The 12,746-nt window shown below is 40.5% G+C and overlaps 1 long non-coding RNA gene across 2 annotated transcripts in view; it reads right to left on the reverse strand.

Moving 5' to 3' along the window:
- Positions 1-8,327, reverse strand: part of LOC135103649 (uncharacterized) — a 34,490-nt gene extending 26,163 nt beyond the window's left edge. For both annotated transcript variants that reach the window (XR_010270146.1, XR_010270145.1), the window contains exons 1-2: positions 8,189-8,327; positions 6,710-6,794 (exon numbers count right to left, since the gene is read on the reverse strand). This is a non-coding gene — a long non-coding RNA (uncharacterized LOC135103649). The remainder of the gene's footprint in view (positions 1-6,709; positions 6,795-8,188) is intronic.
- Between the last annotated feature and the right edge of the window lie 4,419 nt (positions 8,328-12,746).

The following is a 12,746-nucleotide window of genomic DNA, read 5'->3' on the forward strand; positions in this document are numbered from 1 at the left end:
TTAATTAAAATACCTAAACGAAAGTGTCTCATAGACAGTAGAACATATTTAAAATACTATGAAAAAAAAGGAATTTAACCAAAGGGAACAAGGCCCTGGATCGATCGATCGATCGATCGATCGATCGCGAGAGAGAGAGAGAGAGAGAGAGAGAGAGGGGAGCGGGGGGACGACAGGTGAAGCACAGGCACAGCGGCGCCCGGTCTCAGGTGGCGCGGTGGTGCAATGTTTTGTTTCGTGGTGCTCCGGAAACCCAATATTGTGCCCGGGCGACCCTCGACAAAAATGAGGTGCACAATTGGCCTCCAGGAAGTGGTGAAAGTGGTCGTTGAAGGGAGGAAAGGAGGGAGGGAGAGCGAAGGGAAAAATATGAAGCAGGTTGGCAGTGAAATGGTGGTGGTGGATAGAGAGAGAGAGAGAGAGAGAGAGAGAGAGAGAGAGAGAGAGAGAGAGAGAGAGAGAGAGAGAGAGAGAGAGAGAGAGAGAGAGAGAGAGAGAGAGAGAGAGAGAGTCCTCATTCTATATTATACCAAAGCACCAGTAAAAGTACTCTTCTAATTTATTGGTTCGCAGGAGTCTTTAAAATAAAGAAGAAAAGGTAGGGGAGTATGGGTTCTCTGCTCTTCACCCTTGCCTGTGTGTGTTTTATCGACCCTTAAGGGAATATCGGATTACTATTTTTCTCTTTCTCTTTTCTCGTATCTCAGAAATAGAGAGATGGATTTGGATTCTCACAGACGTACTCCCAGACGTACTCCCATTATCTTCACAGTAATACTACCACTTTGCAGTTGAACGTGAAAATGCAGGAAATCATACCATAATCTCTTTATATGAATTTCGCGCACGTGTACCTTCACTTTATAACATTGCATGAATGTTAAAATACAAAGTTATCAGTGTGCTTAATGACACCCAAAAATCTGACTCAGATCAATTTCAGGTGGAATTCAACAGGAATACAACGTCATATTCGAGCGGTGCATTTGCTGGAAGGTAAATACATGCATGACTCGTATTTCTTGTGTAACTGAGCGTGTTCCTGCTTGTGGTGGTAGTAATTAGTGATTTACCCACACACGGATCCCATCTCTCTTCATGGAAATGGCATCAGGTTACGTAAACGACGCAACTACTTTTCCTTCCCCCTTTTTTATTCAGCCATTTTGCTTGTTTAGGAAGAATGTCTGAATGTATACACTTAATGCTAAGTTTCGAAACTGTAGCGTTACACTGTTACGAATATTTTTAATGTCTGAATTTATTGCATTTACCTATATCATGTGAATATTAGTCAGCCTCATACCATCAAGACATCAACACTGCAGATTCATACAGCTTTTAACAACTAACAAAAACATCAATGCAAAACTGTTAAATTGTATAGCTCAAGATTGATGAAAGAAACTATGTTGTATTTTTTTTTTTCAGGATTGTGGAGATCAATAGAATGAGCTCAGTCATTCCTACTTTCCTTAGATTGAATTCACTTTCTCCTCTTTCGCAGAATCAAGTATAGGTACAATACACGTGAACTAAAGATGTATTATTCATACACGGATACATTCAAAAGGGTACAAGTTTATAAGTATATAGCATAGGATTTCAGTCTACAGACAGCAAGGAAAGGAATCATGTAACAGTGGATCACCTGTTAACTTAATGTAATAAGGAAACCCGCTAAACTTATAACATTCTGTAGTTCAATGATAGAAAAAAAAAACTAAATAAAATAGCAGTGGTACAGTAAGCATAAACGCACCATCTGATGGGCTAAGATTTTCTTACTATTCCTACTTCATGGTATGAATTCCGCTGTTAAAATAGTACAATGATGATCCATAAAAATCTCCCTTGGGCGGCAAAGGGTTTCTTACTCGCTTGAATGCACTGTCTGAAATAATAGTAATAAATAAGTAAAATAAACAAATAAACAAATAAATAGATAAATAAAAATAAATAAATAAATAAAGATAAAGAAAACTTTGCGTTTACTTGCCAGTATATAATTCGACTCGATGTTATTCTAGCGTAGCGTAACGTTCCTTAAACTTGACTGTAACCTCATATGAATTTGCACATAATAATTCTAATAACAGAGATTGATAAAACGAAATATGATATACCACAGTTTGCCCTTTACATTTTCTATGAAAGTGATGTTAATCTCAAATAATTATTTGCTTTGGTATTATTGTACTCATTTATTTATTTATTTTAATTAAATCTCAGAATAGAGATTAAGGGTTGAATATCTACACAGAACACACAATTCGCAATTTTATAAAACATAAAGAGTAAAGAACTATAAGCTACCCGTTTTCTATGAGAATCACAATTACAAGTTATAATATTGAAACAATTTACCTTGTATCAGAAAATGAATTTTTAAATAAGGTGTATAACTTATTTTTTATCTTGAAAGCATTCAGGATAGAAGAACCGATGGAACAGTGCTGTGGAGGGAGAACCCTAAAAGAACAGAGTCGACGAGAGGCAAAGCGAGGCTGTGGCGTGTGTCCCGCAGTGTTCCACCCCAGCACACCACGGCTCTGCTGCGACGTGCTGTGCGGTACAATACCCCACATGTGAAGCAAGTAACACGAGTGACAGTTTGTTGCAAGTACTGATATTTGAGGCTTAGGCGTAGCATGAAGAGTTACTTCATATGACTCGAGCCTTGGACTTGTAGAGAAAAGTCTCTCTCTCTCTCTCTCTCTCTCTCTCTCTCTCTCTCTCTCTCTCTCTCTCTCTCTCTCTCTCTCTCTCTCTCTCATACACACCACAACACTTTTCGTCAAGAATCACCTAACCTCCCCCCCCCCCCGCCCTCCCAACACTCTTCCCGACAGCCACGGCGCTAAGCCGCAGCGACACTCAAGTCAGCCGCGGCTTAGTACTCCTCGCGCTGGATAATGCCCGGCTCACTCCACGGGCGACGGTAGGGCGGCGGCTCCTCGACAGCCTGGGGCGGGGACAAGTCTGGCTGGCTTATGGTAATGGCTACGCGCTCCCCGCAGACTAAACTAAAACTGGGGGCGCGTCCTTGACTGCAGTATATCTCATTTAACGTGACAAAAAATACAGGTTCAGTGACAAAAAATACGGGATCACTGATGCATTGTGAGGGATAACTAGCTCACTCCTCGCCTGGGCATGCCGGTGATTTACTGCTGGCACGTAAATCAAACCAGGGAGGGACTGCTAGGCTTAGGAAAACGTGTTGCCTATTATTCAGATTTAATTCACGAGTACCAGTCTGACGCGCTGATAGGTACACTCGTTTGTTTAGTGTGAGTTATGCCCGCTTTGTTGAGTCTTGCCAAGTTATTAGCTACACGATACACGAATGATTATTCAGAAGTGTGTGTGTGTGTGTGTGTGTGTGTGTGTGTGTGTGTGTGTGTGTGTGTGTGTGTGTGTGTGGATAAAACAACCACTGGTCCTGCAGCATTATATACGAAATCAAATAGAATTAAACACATTAACCAAAGCATTATTTCCTACAAAAAAACACAAATAATTACATCAAGGTCGGCCCACACATCCTCTGAATAAATGAAGTATAATTATCTCCCTTCACTCCCCTGGCATCAGAGTCTGTTTTTCCTTCTTTCTCTTCACGAGATTTTTTTTTTTTTTTTTACGAAAAATTCCAGAGCCACGTCAGAGTATTTCACGCACGTACAACACCGTTCGCAACCTTACCAATATTCCCTCCGTCAGGAACACTAGCATAAATATTTGGTTCTCTCACAAAAGAGCACGTGATGCACATAACGATATGCAGCACAAACACACACACAACAAACGGTAAACTAATATTTCTGACATTTCTCATTTCAGGATTCACGAAAAGGATGGCCAATGTTTAATGTATTCGTGTAATTAAACTGTGTGATCCTCATGCAAATGTTTCCTGCTTATATAAGTGCGTTGCCGTAGGAAGTGTTATGGGAGGAAGGGGCAGGAGAGGAGGAAACTAGGTGATATTGCAAAAGGTGGAGGTGGAGGTGGAAGTGGTGGTAGTGGTAGTGGTGGTAGTTTAGTAGTAACTGAAGAACAACATGAGGAAAAAAAGAGGAAAAGTGGAAGGATGAAGATATACACTGTGTCAGGTAAAATAACAAGAGAAAAGTGAAACGAAGCTAAAGAAAAGAAGAGAATGAGATAGAACGACGAAACACAAATATCAAGAAAGAGCGCCGTTGGAAGCCAGGAGAGCGGAGCGACAAAGAGAAAGTGGAAGAGAAACCAATATAAGATAAAACAGAAAAGGGGGAGAAACGAAGGAACAATAGATTCAAGTCAAAGGAGTGAAGAGATAGGAAAATGGATAAAAATAGAACGGAGAATGGAGAGAGAGAGAGAGAGAGAGAGAGAGAGAGAGAGAGAGAGAGAGAGAGAGAGAGAGAGAGATCCTAACCGGCTTAATTTTTGAGTGTGAGGGTGCTCCTGTTATATAGTAGAATCATACACCCTAATAATTTTAATGATGATGCCTACATATACTGCTTTTCTGCGTACCTTCCTCCACAGACGTACCGCCTCTCGACAAAACCAATATTCCCTCTTTCTTTTTCACTAGTTTATCTGGCACCCGCTATTCCTCTCGATGGCACTTGCCTCTCCCTGTATTTATCACGAACTTCCTTCCTATCACCCGTCCTTCTCACTCCACCCACCCATCCACCCACCCACCCACTCACCCACCAACCCCAAACACACACACACACACACACACACACACACACACACACACACACACACACACACACACACACACACACGCACGAAAAAAAAAGCCTCCCCGCATACACAACACCGTCACCATACTCAGTTTGACAAGCAATCTCCGAAATAAATGAAGTTGGTTAATATTTTTCCCGGCTCCAAAATTCTGGCGCTTGCAAATCAGTCATCCTAAAGCATTTTTGTCCCATCAAACCTCAAAATCACCCAAGAGCAAAATCCCAGTTTATGATAAAAAGGAAATGTGAAAAAAGAAATATGATATTGGTATGAGCATAGCAGTCACACATTTCTTTAAAATATAATATAGTATATGATGAAAAAGTCAATTTTAGGAACGTAATTACGCAGTACCATATTAAACCCACAACTTTCCATATTTTTATTATGCGTAAAAATAAAAATGACGCTAATCATTACGTATTACACAAAATGATCTTAAAATTCATACACTCTACTCAACAGCGAACCCAACCCTCCTCATTTCAGCAACATATAATTTTCAGACACACTTCCTTTGAACAGTGGCACGGGGAGTGTGGCTGAGCAGGCTCGATTGCAGGCCTCTAAGGGGAGAGCTGCAGCGCTTGTATGACACGGATGGGCGAGGGAAGGGGAGGCCATAGCACAAGGGAATGGAGACCGACTGCAGTTAGGGGAATAACTGATGGGGATAAGCTCTCTCTCTCTCTCTCTCTCTCTGTTTCATCCCAATTCAAAAATTTTCTTTCATCAAGTTTACTCTTCTCGACATAACTGCTTCATTTGTCCACATACTGTCATTACGAGTTTCAGTTCAAAGTTTGTGCTGTGTGAAATTACAAGGAAAATTTTGGTCGCGTTCATTTTTCATTTTTTAGTTTGCGTTACGTACGTGTTCTTGTGACATGAAATGATCTCAATCGAGCAATCATGCCAGCAATGTAGAGCGAGCGTAGATGCATGTTGTGTATGGAAGGTGAAAATATACGTACACAAATATGAATTCGACGTAAAAATTGAATTTCACTTTCTAATAATAATAATAATAATAATAATAATAATAATAATAATACTAATAATAAAAATGTGAGCGCTTCTCCAGTACATGATGTGTCTCTCATTCAATAGCTTTTGATGACCGAACACTTCCCATAATTATCAATCATGCATCCAACTGTGGACAGTCGCAGCGATGGTACCCAGTACTTCGTAAACTACAAATTAATAGATATGACATCTCAGTAACTAAGTGGTATTACACCAGTTAGGGTTAGAAGAGAGCGCTGCCTCGTACACTGACAACCTGGTAAGCCACGGTTGATCTGCAACGTTCCGGCTACAAGCAGAGACCTATACAATCCTGTCACTGGTCTCTGTTACGTGGAATACTTGATCCAAGCAATTTGTGGTATGACAGTAAGAGAGTTATCGACAAAAACTTCTGTTAAAGAGTTTAAGGGATAATGCTCCTCTACCAATAAACATTCTCCTGAGCCTTTCATCGCCTGCGTTGGGAATGCTATGGATGCATTTAAAATTCGCATTCATTGTAAATACATCTACTGAAACAATGTGATGTGACGCTTACCATGTCGATGATAATGTTAAATATACGTTGAAATAGGAGTGTTTTTTTGCATATTTTATCGTCAACAATGAAAATTATAATTACGGATCTTATGCTTGTTAGGTGACTCAGTTCCTCATTCAGGAGATACGAAAGTCTAGTGCGCACGTCCATCACATATTCATCCAGTGTCAATGCATGGCTGCATTCACATGTTTGTGTGAGTATTATTTGTTGGGTTACCTCAGAAGTTATGTGCAAGTATCAAAATATGTAAAAAAGAAAAAAAAAAAAAAAAAAAACTTTCAACTCCCAAGTATTATTCAGGGCACCCACAAGGCGGACTCGGGTGCGGATAGAGGGTACAAAAGAAGGACAAAGGACGCAAACGAGAAGGTTAACACTTACACAAATCCCGTGGTGGACGAGGCAGTGCAGGGCGCGTCGAGGCTGTCCGGGATGGAGAGGGCGAGGATGTCAGGAATGTGGCGTGCTGAAATAGACAAAGGTGGGAGGTGGGTTCACACACACCGAATTTGAAAACAACTGTAAATAGAAAAGTAAAAAATAAACGAATGAATGAAGCGAACTAGGTGAAGATGACAATGTGGAAAGAATTCACTCTTTTACGCACCCTCCGGATCAAGTTAACTCGCATGTATTCCGCTATCCTTCTCTTAGATCTTCCTTTACGGGACGCTGCAGTGAAGAGGCCGGCTATGAAGTTAGGAGGATGCTTGCCGGTATGGAGAAGTAAAGGAGCTTAGCAGTGAGAGGGTTATGGGAGCAGGAAGCAGATCAGGGAAGCGGTCAGGTGATCAGGGGAGCGTTAAGAGGGTTAACAGAACAGTGGGAGGGCAATAGAGGAGCGGTGAAGGGTGACGGGTGAGGTGAGCGGTGAAGGACTTAGGGGAGCGGTAAATAGGATCAGGGGAACGGTAAACAGGATAAGAGAGCGGTGACAGGGCTAGGGAAGCGGTGATGGATGAGGTGAGCAGCGAGAGGTGAGGTGAGCAGTGGGGGCCGAGGTGAGCAGCGGGGGCTGAGGTGAGCAGCGAGGGGTGAAGTGAGCAGCGAGGGGTGGGGTGAACGGTGAAGGGTTTAAAGGAACTGTATATAAACGAGGGTGCTAAAAGAGACTGATGAGCTCAGGGAAGCACCGAGAAGATCAGAGGAGTTGTTAGGGGCCAAGAGAGCAGTGAGGGGATCAGAAGAGCGGCGAGATCACAGTAACTGTGAACATGCCATAATAGGGATGAGGGGGAATCGGAAGAGCGGCGAAGGGGTAGCCTGGAGAAGGGTGAGGGGAGAGGGGAGACAGGACATTGGTGAGCCAGAGGAAAGATAAATGCAGGGGATAGAAAGTTGTTAGAAATTGAATAGTAGTGTGTTGCGCAGACGTCGATGGCAGATGACCTGTGTGGTGGTAATAAGAGGGATAACAAGGCTAAATTCAGGTTTGATATTTAGGATGCTTATTTGAATTTACTTCATTAATGCATATGAAGATAATCAGTCACTCACCTACATGTGCGAATCTTGCAGCTGTCCCTTAGAAGCTTCACAAACAATGGCGACAAATTTTAAATTCTTAATTGCTCAAGGAGCTAGTTAACAGCGTCCGTTCCAGCAGATAATACTTCCATTTTGTTGTTCTTAACTTAGCGAGCGTTTTCTTTTAAAATCATATGCTGTATCACAAGTTCCGAATCATTATTACGGTGAAACCTGCCGACATCCATAACATCTATCCCCCGTCACGTACGCTACAATCGGCTGGCCTTGCGCGAATTATTTCAAACCTCTCTACTAAAATGGCTGTCAGACGATCGCATCACACTGCCACTTCCATACATCCGTGTATTTCACTGTGAACAGTGAACTTACCTCTATCATGCTGTTGAAACTACCACGTTGGACCCTCCTAATAGCGTCAAGATGTCACTTCCGCTTACAGCATAAACAATATATATACGAGTATATCGACACACGCGGATTTTACCACTCACTTCGGGCCCACGCCGCTTGAATACTGACGAAAACAACCAGTCTCTCCTAGCGGCTGATTGGTTGGATTCGGAAGAGAAATAGTTGCTAAGTAGTTTATTAGAAAGAAAATATTTATTTTGATACAAAAACGATTGATAGATGCACCACGCAGTGTGCTGATCAGATACAGTGTGCAAGGATTATGTTATCTGTACTTTGGGAAGCGAACTCTCACTACCTTTCCAAGGGAAGTTTCAGTTTGTGTAATGCTGGCGAGTCCTGATGGGCAGGTGTTGTCATGGTGACGATCAAGTTCCCTCCTACTGAGTTGCTAACCCACTTCATAGATTCATCTGTAATGTTTGTCTAAATTTTCCTTTAATGGTAATACATAGCGTAAAACATGGAGGGAATCATTACAAACACCTTCTTGGAAAGATAACACGACTTTAAGTTACACTTGTGTTAATGGTTTATGCAAAAGTGTCCATCTGTGTATATACTATCTACTGAGAGAGAGAGAGAGAGAGAGAGAGAGAGAGAGAGACTTCCTTGGATCTTGGTACGTATCAGTTGCTAAGACGTGCTGGTGGAGGGTTTACATAACGTGGCTAAACTAGAATGACTAAGTGAATTCAATAATTGCCAAGCACTTTAGACAAACAAGCACATCCACCAAGCTGTATCACAGAGGAATATTGATAAGCTGACAGAAAGCACGGTAAGTTCGTAAAACAACTGTTGACCTCTCATCTGTCTAATAATTCCATACGAGTTTCATATTTATTTGGAAAGAAGTGCAAAGTAGATGTAACAGTTATGCACGTTCATCATCAAACCTTCGATCTTGTCATGGAATACCTCAATCCATCCCGACTGTGAATGGAAAACGGCTTCAGTTCGTGTTAACCAAGACCGCTCCAAAGTCACTGTTATATAATCAAGTTACTTTCCCTAGTCTTGCTTATACCTCCATTGTTCACTGAAAATATACAGCTTATTTCTTGAAATCTTACAACATTAAGTATCCTACGACAATAAAACTTCACGCCTCTCGCTCTTCTGTTTCTCACGTCCCCCACAGCAACTAACGTCATATCCATATTCAAAGTTATGAGTATGTTTCTTTTTTTTTCTGGTAAATTGTTTATCTAATATTACCACGCCTGTAGCAATCCTATTACCACAAATTGTATTGTCAGGTTGGTGCTTGAGATTCAAACGATTCAATTAGATTCTTCGCTATGATTCCCTTGTCCCTACCTTTGCGTCACCACCTATTCCGCCACCAACGCCCTGCTCCATCCCGGTCTTCGTTCCTGGCCCGCCAAGCCTAGCGGAGCATCGCATTAATTCATAACTTGATTCCAACTTTTGGCCGCAAGATGCCACAAGTTAGGCCCCGCCACATTACGACCTGTCTCGGCCGGGGAGTGTGGTGCGAAATGCTTAAGTGCGAATATAAGGCAGATTAGTGTTGGTAATTAAACGTTGGCTGAGTGTTTATTGCTAGATGAGAGGCGTCTGTAATGTCTTTGTGCTCTTAGTGTTAAGGTGAATGAGTATTTTATTCTTTCATATTAAGTAGGATAAAGTAGTAGTAGTAGGATAGGTAAAAACGAACTTAAAACGGCAGTGTGAGTGCAAGAGCCAGAGAAGTGTGGGATGCAAACACCAAAGCGTCCACAATACTGTTGTCAAATTTAGAAAAGTTGCCCAAAAGAACTAGGAAAATATGTATCCTTTATATCAGTCTCCCAAATTTCATCAAACTCCACCATAACCTGCCTGACCCAACCTAACCCAGCGAGGGGACTGTCCACCCTTCACGGATTTATTAAACTTACCGACCATAACCTACCCATTAATGGAACCACTCGCGTCCCCTTCAGTCGCAGCGCAAAAAGTCACCCATTTATCTACCGTAATGTGTCAAGAGGAGGAGAATGTTAAGGAGGAGGGAGAAAAAGGGGCTGCCCAGTGGACCTCGTTGCTTTTAAGAGTTAAGTGAATTTGAATTCTTCGTGACATGCATTTTCTGCTTTTAATCTCATTTTTCACTTTTTGTTCCCGAAGTCTATGAATGATGACCTCTTCCTTCTTTATCGAATATTTTATGAATGAAACTCTCCTCTTCCTTTTCCAATTTTTTTTAGACTGTCCTCCCTAATGTGAAGTCTGACATTTCCTTTCTCTTTATTAAAAACTTTTGTGTTGGATTTTTTAAATGAAACTTTGAGCAGGAAAAAAATATATGAAGTTGGTGTTGGTTTTTCCTCTTCATTGCGGGGACTCTCTCTCTCTCTCTCTCTCTCTCTCTCTCTCTCTCTCTCTCTCTCTCTCTCTCTCTCTCTGAAGGGCAATTACTCGCACACTGCTCTCCGGAACTCGCTAAACTCTGTGACACTAACAAAAATGTCCGCAATTTTTTCCTTTAGGTTTTGTTTATTTCAAAGTCTTATGTGCAACTACTAAAAAAAGGAAGCCTGCATAAGGTTTGCATAATTCGTCCACAGGTGGTGTGAAATTTAATGTTCTCTGTTTTGTGTATATTTGGAAGCTCAAACACAACCGCACATTCACACACACACACACACACACACACACACACACACGTACAGCTTCATCACCATGCGTATTGTGGAGAAGAAACATGTATATTAATACTAGAAGTTGCAGTCATTCGGTTTTGATCAGTGAAGTATTGTTTTGTGGCAACTGATTCTGGCTGATAGAATTTCTAGCACCTAGTGCCGTCATGTTGCCTTCCTCTTTGTGAATCAGTTGCCTTATTACAGTGACGAGGAGTTACTTTGGTTCTCGCACAACCCTCCACCTCCACCAAATCTCTCTCCATCCTTTTCACTGGGGACTCAATTACCATAATCTTAATTTGGGACTACTCGAGTGACTTCTTAATAATCTAAACTTTTAGGGAGAAGAGAACTTTGAAACTCTGAGGATGATGTTCCTTCAGATTTCTTATATATATATATATATATATATATATATATATATATATATATATATATATATATATATATATATATATATATATATATATATATATATATATATATATATATATATATATATATGTGTGTGTATTTCTTTCCGACCTGTTTTTCCTGTACGGCTTATGCCGGAGGGAGTGGTGGGTGGTTTCCTGTCCTATTCTTCTACTATCACCTAAGTAGTCCTAGGTCAGGTCACCTCGTGAGGACCGTAAGGTCTGTTGTGGCCTGTTTTTCTATGTAACTCTATGTAACGCGAGCGCGCACACACACACACACACACACACACACACACACACACACACACACACACAGAGACTATACAGTGTACACTATTCACTATATCGTATACAGGGTGTCCCGGGAGGAAAGTCACATATTCTCAGCTATGAAATATCAAATCATTCTAAGTCGGAAATCTTCTATGGTCAAATGCTTTTACCGTCATGGTTTAGAAGTTACAGAACATTTTAATATGAACACACTAAGAATTGGTGAGAGGGAGCGGGGGGAGGAGAGGGTAGCAATGGTGGGCGTCGCCATCATGAAGATGTTACTTGATTACAGATCAAAGTTTTCATAAATAAATGTTTAATTGAATCGAAGAACGCTGTGCAACTCTCCTCTTTTCATCACATAACCCAAAACCCTTACCTATTTCTTCATAATCCTCATTACATCAGTCCTGCTCTCATCCCTATCTTCTGCAACATTTTCTCATTTCTTTAGCCATGGCATTTTCAACAGCCTCCGCAAGCATGGCAGTTCAAGAGTTTTCAACCTTTTTTTTCATCATTTTGTTTTGTTTATAGTTGATACATACATAATAAAAATGGGTTGTCTGTTTCAGGTGGGTAAAGCTCTTATTTTTTTTTTCTTGGAAATTCTACTCTCTCTCTCTCTCTCTCTCTCTCTCTCTCTCTCTCTCTCTCTCTCTCTCTCTCTCTCTCTCTCTCTCTCTCTCTCTCTCTCTCTCTATTCAAGACACAAAATAGTTTGCTCATTTTGTTTACTTCCCCTTCATGTTCTCTTTGTCTTCTTTGCTGAGTTTTGTTTATGTTTTTCCTTTGGTGTTCTTGTTTAATTAACCCCGAAACAGCGTAACAAGCATGGTTTTGATGTTGCCTTTGCTCGCACACGTGTTTCAGACGCTCCTTGTTGCTAGTCCTAGTGCTTCTTTTCAAGGCTTAGAGAAACAAGACACGGATGAATAATCTAAGAGGAATAATGAATAGAACGTGTAGATTGAGTGAAAACTTTACTCATATATATATATATATATATATATATATATATATATATATATATATATATATATATATATATATATATATATATATATATATATATATATATATATATATATATATATATATATATATATATATATATATATATATATATTATTATTATTATTATTATTACTATTATTATTTCTAGAT

This window comes from Scylla paramamosain, chromosome 9 (genome assembly GCF_035594125.1).
Source record: "Scylla paramamosain isolate STU-SP2022 chromosome 9, ASM3559412v1, whole genome shotgun sequence".
NCBI classification, from domain to species: Eukaryota; Metazoa; Arthropoda; class Malacostraca; order Decapoda; family Portunidae; genus Scylla; species Scylla paramamosain.